Source organism: Loxodonta africana, chromosome 7 (assembly GCF_030014295.1).
Source record: "Loxodonta africana isolate mLoxAfr1 chromosome 7, mLoxAfr1.hap2, whole genome shotgun sequence".
Classification (NCBI taxonomy): Eukaryota; Metazoa; Chordata; class Mammalia; order Proboscidea; family Elephantidae; genus Loxodonta; species Loxodonta africana.
In genome coordinates, this window is record NC_087348.1 from 84014137 (window position 1) to 84023632 (window position 9496).

The window sequence follows — 9496 nt, forward strand, 5'->3', positions numbered from 1 at the left end:
ATACAAGGAAAACTACAAAACACTACTGCAAGAAACCTACATAAACGGAAAATGTACCATGCTTATGGATAGGAAGACTCAACACTAAAAATTCAATTCTACCCAAAGAAATCTTCAGATATAATGCAATTCTGATCCAAATACCAACAACATTCTTTAGCAGGATAGAAAAGCTAATCGTCAAATTTATGTGGACAGGAAAGAAGCCCCAGATAAACAAAGTATTATTGAAAAAAAAAAGAACAAAGTAGGAGGCCTCATATTACCTGATCTCAGAACCTATTATACAGCCACAGTAGTCAATGCACTTATTCTCAGCAGATGAGCTTATACCTCACAGGAAAAATTAACATCACCAGGCAAAAATCTCTCTCAATGTTACCCTAATCTATGGTCATGTCTATGTATATATACTCATTGAGCTAAGATATTTTTACATACTTTTCCTTTTTTTTTGGTTTTAAAATCAACTCTTTTATCCTTTTATCTATAAACGTGGTCACATCAAAATTCTCATCTTTCCCTTGTGCTTTAACTTTGGCCCTTTCCATTATTTTATCCCTTTTCACAATAAACTTCATTATTCCCCAATTTAAATATGTTTACCCAGTAGAAAATAAATGTATAGATTATGTGAAGAGAAAATTCATAGAGAAGTGAATGCAACTGTACAAATAAAATAGATCTTGGCCTCCCTTGTAATCAGAATATTGAAAATTAAAACTAAAATAATGCAAAATGGATACTAAATGATTAGCCAACAGAATAACAAGATTGATGATAACAAGCGTTAATGAGGTTTAGAATAAATGCTGAGTCTTATGCACAAATGATAAGATTTCGAATTGGTCCAAATTTAGAGGAAGACTGTGCAGTAACTGATGTTATTAAAAATAGTATTTTTTGCAGAGGAGTTAACTACTTGCCACAGTAAAAATAGTTTTCACAAATACATATGGAAGTATGTACAGTGATTTTAATTGCAAAATTTCCTGTAATAGAGGAATAATTGAAGCACTCAAAATGTCCCTCAAAAAAGGAACACTTAAAAAAAATGGTATATTCTTATGTGGAGTACTCAGCAGCAATTAAAATAAATAAGGTAAATTTATATAAACTGATATATAAAACAGCCAAATTAAAAAAAGAGTATAGAAATAAATTTTACTATCAATATTAAAATATGTGCACAAAAATTATATCAATATTCAATATAAACACATTTATGTTGTGAATTCTATAAATACACACACATACACAAAATTGTAAAAAATTATGCAGCCACCTTAGATGAGTCTGAAATAGGTGATGGATAGGAAGGCATACAGACAGAGTTTTTTAGCTTTATCACTTTAGTTTGAATAATTTGAATAGTGTCAATGTATTCATTGCCTAGATAATTCATGTTAATAGCTAATGCAGAAGAATTTGTAATGGCATTCATCAGCAAAAATACAAACCAAGAAATAACTAATGAGATGTGGTGTTCTTTGTCTTATAAAATATTAAGGAATGGGTCTAACACTTTGAAATACCTCCTTCCATATTCTCTGCATGAAGAACTGTTAAACTACTTAATCTATGAAAGCAGTGATGTTGTCTTATTGTTTTTTATGGTATTTCATCACACATAAACATCCTCAGTGGCTGTTCGGGCAGAACTGAAGATTTTACCTGTATATCAGCTTCTCTCAAATTATTTTTCTAGCTGCCTGAAGCATCATTTACACCCCTCCTCAGTGTCCCTATGGTATGTGCGCTTACCTGTCCTCTGTCTTTTGTCATATTGTGTTGGTTGTTTTTGCATATTTCTCTTTTATTATATCGCAAATTTCTACTGGCAGATACCACATCTTATATATTTTCCTGTTGTTCCAATGATTGAATTAAGAAAGAGAAGGAAAAAAAAAGATAACAGGGTGTTATTATTTTTCTAGCAAATAACATGAATATAAATTTAAGACAATCAATGACATCGGTATATCTTAATTACTACCCAGAACCCAGTGCAGTCGAGTCGATTATAATCTTACTCACTCTAATCTCCAAAACTGTACTACATTAACGACTTCCTGATTATATTAAAATTTCCAGATATACCCAAGGATCAGTAGCCAAAACAGGTGAACTCTGTCAGCATTCTGGTCCTTATCTGACTCCAGGACGAAGAAAAAGAGGGAATGGGCAGGAAGAAACTTACATCTCCTTTTGGGGAAGAACAAAATAAATGGTATATAAAATTGTCTAGCTGCATCCTACATCCCCAATCTATCTGTTTAAAAATGAAATAAAATAAATCAACATAAATTAAGCAACCATTATGTACTTTATCAGTTGCATTGTAAGGATTATCTCACTTAATCCTTAAGGAAGTTTGGGGGTAGATAATCATCCCTTCAAATCAAATAAGAAAGCGAGATAAGGATGCTCAATTTTTTTCCCAAAGAACATTATTTTGAATTTATGGTGATTTTTAATTAGAACACAAGTCTAATTCTAACATCTGTGATCATCACTTACAGATGTGTACCTCACACGGTTTTGTAATTGTAAAATGAGATAATGCATTTAGGTCTGCTTTGAGCAGCATGAAACTTTGCTCAAATATCAGAGATTTCTAAGATTCACCTATAATATAGGGCTAATGCACCTACTCTCCCATCGTTTCCTTCATCAGCTTTCCTTTGCTATACTGAGCTGAACAGAGAAGCCCAAGCACAAATTTCTTCTCAAGAAATTGCAGCTCAGACCCAAACTGTAACATAGTAGATGCGCCTGCCGCCCTAACATAGAGGTAGTCCTTTCAGGGACTCCATACCAAGAATTCACTGTCTTCAGAAACTTTTGACAAACCTGTTTATTCTGAGCCTGTCTGCTCTGAGAAGAGCCCTAAAATTTTCCTGCCTGACCACTGCCCATCTAGCCCCTGACACAAATGAGAGAGATAATGCATTGCCTGACCTCACCGGGGCTTCTTTGGGATCAGGATGAGTACCACTTTCTCTGAGGGCAGCTGCAGCTCTCTCATGACTTACAGCTTCTCCAAATGAACTCATTTATGGTCATGCTTCCAGATGCCTAGGTCTTCCATGGACATGGAGCAGAGATGATTTCCCTATTTTGTCAGGGAAAGAGGTCATCGGGAGTTGAAGATCTGAGATTAGAACTAAATTTCTAAATCCTTAGAACTGACTCCTTCATAACAGGAAAACCCAGGAAGAGTGATGGAGAGGAGCAAGAGGGTTGAGTTCTTAAAAATATTGTATGTATTTATGTAAAAATAAAAATAAATGTTTTCTCTTCACTTGCTATTAAATGAAACAAATATTGAAATTTCTTTTTGTTTAGTTTCATGATTTTCTTAATCATATGGTTTTGAACATTTAAATTGTATTAGACTGTACATTTCTATACATAAAAAAATTTTTTTTTAATTCCTATTTAATCCTGTGATATATACTGTACTCCTATAACTCATTAGAATAATCCTCATAAAAATTATTTAATTGTATAAGGAGTATTAAGTGAATAAAAATGGGATTTTGATGACAACTGCATTACATCTAAATATTAATGTGGGAAATTTGACACTTTTGAACATGTAATCTTCTCAGTTATCTAGTTTCATTGATTGCTTTTACATGTATTTAGACTTCTTTCAGATGTCGGAAACAATCTTTTGAGGCACTTTTGTATCAGTCCCACCAATTCTGGTAATAGTACAGCTTGGAATTTTCTAATTTTATTTTATACTTAACTATTTTCTTTACATATTTACTAAATAAGTATCTTGTATAACTTGCTTCTGCATATCTATTTTGATATACACATATTCACTTATTAATTTTGCATTGAACAACTCTAATAGAGGCTAGATAATGCTTTCTATTTATATCTTTGTACTTTGTTTTTATCAAACACATAGCAAATCTCTTACTTATCAAAGATGAATTCTTCTAAGAACTCTTGAATATACGTTTGAAGCCCCCTTAATTTCCCTGCTCTTCCACATACTCTTTTATTTATTCTACACATATTATTGAGTGATGACTTTTCTAGCCCCACTTGTCTGTCAGTTTGTCCTATGGTGGGGACTTGAGTGTTGTGTTGCTGGAAGCTATGCCACCAGCATTCAGATGCCAGCAGGGTCACCCATGGTGGACAGGTTTAGCTGAGCTTCCAGATTAAGACAGGCTAGAAAGAAGGACCCAACAGTCTACTTCTGAAAAGAATTAGCCAGTGAAAACCTTATGAATAGCAGAGGAACATTGTCTAATATAGTGGCAGAAAATAAGCCTCCCAGGTTAGAAGACACTCAAAAAACAATTGGGGAAGAGCTGCCTCCTCAAAGTAGAATTAAACTTCATGACGTGGATGAAGCCAAGCTTTCAGGACCTTCATTTGCTTATGTGGCACGGCTCAAAATAAAAAGAAACAGCTGCAAACACCAATTAATAATCAGAATGTGGAGTGTACGAAGTATGAATCTAGGAAAATTGGAAATTGTCAAAAACGAAAGTGAATGCATAAACATCTATATCCTAGGCATTGGTGAGTTGAAATGGACTGATATTGGCCATTTTGAATCTGAAAATCATGTGGCCTACTATGCCGGGAGTGACAAGTTAAGGAGGAATGGCATTACATTCTTTCTCAAAAAGAACATTTCAAGATATATCCTGACGTACTACACTGTCAGTGATAGGATAATATCCATACACCTACAAGGAAGACCAGTTAATAAGACTATTATTCAAATTTCCATGGTCACTAAGGCCAAGGATGAAGAAATTGAATATATTTATCAACTTCTGCAGTCTGAAATTAATTGAATGTGCAATCAGGATGCACTGATAATTACTGGTGATTGGAATGTGATAGTTGGAAACAAAGAAGAAGGATCAATTGTTGGAAAATATGGCTTTGGTGATAGAAATGATGCCACGGATCGCATGATAGAATTTTGCAAGACTAGTGACTTCCTCGTTGCAAATACCTTTTTTCACCAACAAAAATGGCAAGAATACACTTGGCTTTTGCCAGATGGAGTACACAGGAATCAAATCCAGTACATCTGTGGAAAAAGACGATAGAAAAGCTCAATATCATCAGTCAGAACAAGGCCAGAGGCTGACTGCAAAACAGACGATCAATTGCTCATATGCAAGGTCAAGTTGAAACTGAAGAAAATTAGAGCAAGTCAATAACAGCCAAAGCACGACCTTGAGTATATTCCACCTGAATTTAGAGACCATCTCAAGAATAGATTTGACGAGTTGAACGTTAATGACCGAAGACCAGACAAGTTGTAGAATGACATCAAGGACATCATACATGAAGAAAGAAAGAGGTCATTAAAAAGAAAGGAAAGAAAGAAAAGACCAAAACGGGGGTCAGAAGAGACTCTGAAACTTGCTCTTGAATGCCAAGCAGCTAAAGCAAAAGGAAGAAATGATGAAGTAAAAGAACTGAACAGGTTTCAAAGGGAGGTTTGAGAAGACAAGGTTTTATGATGACGTGCAAAGAGCTGGAGATGGAAAACCAAAAGGGGAGAACATGCTCATCATTTCTCAAGTTGAAAGAACTGAAGAAAAATTTTGAGCCTCAAGTTGCAATAACGAAGGATTCCATGGAGAAAATATTAAATGGTGCAGGAAACATCAAAAGGAGATGGAAGGAATACACAGTCATTATACCAAAAAGAATTAGTTAATGTTTAACCATTTCAAGAGACAGCATATAATCATGAACTGATGGTACTGAAGGAAGAAGTTCAAGTTGCACTGAAGGCATTGGTGAAAAACAAGGCTCCAGAAGCTGACAGAATAGCAATTGAGATGTTTCAACAAACGAATGCAGCACAGGAAGTGCTCACTTGACTATGCCAAGAAATTTGGAAGATAGCTACCTGGACAACTGACTGAAGGAGATCCATATTATGCCTATTCCCAAGAAAGGTGATCCAACCAAATGTGGAAATTATTGAACAATATCATTAATATCACACCAAAGCAAAATTTTGCTAAAGGTCATTCAAAAGAGGCTGCAGCAGTTTATTGACAAGGAGCTGCCAGAAATTCAGATCAGATTCAGAAGAGGACATGGAACCAGGGATGTCATTGCTGATGTCAAATGGATCCTGGCTAGCAGTAGAGAATACCAGAAGGGTGTTTACCTATGTTTTATTGACTATGCAAAAGCATTTAACTATGTAGATCATAACAAATTATGGATAATGTTGCAAAAACTGGAAATTCCAGAACACTTAATTGAGCTCATGAGGAACCTGTACATATAGATCAAGAGGCAGTTGTTCCAACAGAACAAAGGGATACTGTGTGCTTTAAAGTCATGAAAGGTGTGTGTCAGGGTTTTACACTTCACCATACCTATTCAATCTGTATGCTGAGCAAATAATCCAAGAAGATGGACTATATGAAGAAGAATGGGGCATCAGGATTGGAGGAAGACTCATTAACAATCTGTGTTATGCAGATGAAACAACCTTGCTTGCTGAAAGTGAAGAGGACTTCAAGCACTTACTGATGAAGATCAAAGACCACAGCCTTCAGTATGGATTATACCTCAACATAAAGAAAACTAAAATCCTCACAACTGGACCAATGAACAACATCATGATAATCGGAGAAAAGACGCAAGTTGTCAAGGATTTCATTTTACGTGGATCCACAATAGACACACATGGAACCAGCAGGCAAGAAATCAAAAGACTCATTGCATTGGACAAATCTGCTGCAAAGGACCTCTTTAAAGTGTCGAAAAGCAAAGACGTCACCTTGAAGACTAAGGTGCACCTGACCCAAACCATGGTATTTTCAATGGCATCTTACGCCTGCGAAAGCTGGGCAATGAATAAGGAAGACCTAAGAATAATTGATGCCTTTGAATTGTGGTGTTGGAAAAGAATATTGTGTATATCATGGCCTGCCAAAAGAATGAACAGGTCTGTCGTGGAAGAAGTAAAACTAGAATGCTCCTTAGAAGCAAGAATGGCGAGACTGCATCTTACATACTTTGGACATATTGTCAGGAGGGAGCAGTCCCTGTAGAAGGACATCATGCTTGGCAATGTACAGCGTCATTGGAGAAAAGAAAGAGACTCAACAGAATGGGTAGTTACAGTGACTGGAACAATGAGTTCAAGCATAACAACGATTGTGAGCATGGTGCAGGGATGGGCAGGGTTTTGCTCTGTGGTTCATGGGGTCTCTATGAGTTGGAATTTACCCGACAGCTCCTAACAACAATAACACTTTTCTAAGCAGTAAGATGTGTGCTATCCACATCCCTGATTTCTTGGAGAAATGTATTATGTAGAGAGACAGGCAATAAGCAAGTAAAATTGATTGAATGGCAACTGGTGGTATGGCAAGGAAGTTGAGATTACTTTGATGAATTTGAACAAATTAAGACCAACTGCGAAACTTAGGGTTGGCCAAATTCACATTTGCTTCATAGTTGCTACACAATTTCATAGAGGTAGAGTGGATATAAGAAGCCTGGTGGCACAAATTAATTTTTGGTCTAGAGTGGATGGAGACCATCACATTATTTGCTTCAGAGGGGATATGGATACTTTCATTTAAAGAAACAAGCAAACAAGCAAAAAAACAAACAGCTATTTTCTATGGTGTAAAGCACCTGGATTTAAAGAGTAAAGGGAAATACAGTCAGAATCGTTGACAGTTAAGGGTGTGTATAATTAAAAATATATATGTATTGTGGACACCTCTTTCAACTATGTTTGTAGATACCAGTTGCCATCAGGTAGACTCCAACTCATGGCAACCCCATGTGTGTTAGAATAGAACTGTGTTCCATGGGGTTTTGAATGGCTAATTTTTTGGAAATGGATTGCCAGGCCTTCTTTCAAGGTACCTTTGAGTGGACTCAGTCTTACATTTTGGTTCTTTCCATTACATTTCATACTACCTAATCTGGTGTCTGTACCTGAATGTCGTCAGGTCTTCTGGGATGCAGAAGATAAAATGGCATTAGAGATGCAAGGTATTTGTGAATCCCTAGTGACATAGTGGAAACCCTGATGGCGTAGTAGGTAAGTGCTATAGTTGCTACCCAAAGGATCAGCTGTTAAAATCCACCAGGCGCTCCTTGGAAATTCTATGGGGCAGATCTACTCTGACCTATAGGATCACCATGAGTCAGAATCTACTTGATACCAATGGGTTTGGTTTTGGTTTGGAGTGGTGTAGTGGTTAAGAACTTGACTGTTAGCCAAAAAGCTTGGCTGGAGCAGTTCTACTCTTTCCTATAAGGTCGCTATTATTCAGAATCGACTGGATGGCAAAGCATTTGGTTTTGGTTTTTGTATGAAAATTACAGGGGAGAAAGAGATCAGCAGCAGGCTGGAAAAAAAATGTCACACAATAGCAGCTTTGAGCATTTATTGGCTAGTCTAAATGAAAATCATAGAACTAAGAATGCTTATTGTGCAGTTCCATGCTAATCAGAAATGGTAAACTAATACACTGTCCCTCCTTCCCAATATGTTCAGTAAAAAATGAGGAAGTTTTAGAAAGCAGGTTCCCTTGGCTTGAGAGCTGAAGCTGAACCTATAAAAGACAGCCTGAGCTAAAGACTGCTGGTTTACTCTACCCCTTGCTGCGTATGTTCTCTTGAAGACAGAGTTAAGTATTATACCTCTATGGCTGGTCTCCATCAGTATAAAACAGGTGTTGATAAGGTTACACACAAACACACTAATGCCAATAAAATAATATTGTTCTAATCTTCCCTGAACTGTGTCTTCCAGATAATTTCTGTAGAAATGACTTCATTGTTTTCAAAAAATGTTACATGTGGCAAATCTGTTAAAAAAAAAAAAAAAAAAAAAACCTTCTGGATTACCTTCAGACAGGGCAGAAATTTATATTCTTATGCATTTATACATATTTTCATGAAGCTAATTGAAGAGAAGTCCAGATGAAGAACAGGATTGTGGAGATTAGAGTTTAAGAGCTTGCACCCTGTCCAAATGCAAGTTCTGTTGAATCTACCTGTAAAATAGCTCTGAAATCTCTGTTTGTTTTATATCCACAACCATCAACTGAATCCAAACCAGTATTATATTTCCTCTAACATATTCCAGTAGTTGGTGTCTCATTTTCTTCTGCCTCAATGCTAGTAGTCATTCTTTGTTCTTCAAAATCAATTCATCAAATTTAACTTCAAACTACAGCCATAGTCCATTCATATTTCTTTATTAACACCTTAGCTCTCTTAAAAATCTCAACATCATCTTTATTCTGGTCTTTGAGCAATTGGTTTTGTTTCCAATTTAGATGCTCTATATCAGTTCTTTATAGAGGAGGCCAACTTACAAATTACTGAAAACTGTTCAATGGCTTCCCATTGCACTTAGAAATTCAGCTTCTTCTCATTGACTTATAAAGGCCTAAATGACCTGGCCTGTGCCTTTCTTTAACCTCCTCAGATGTGACTTTTCCCCTTTACT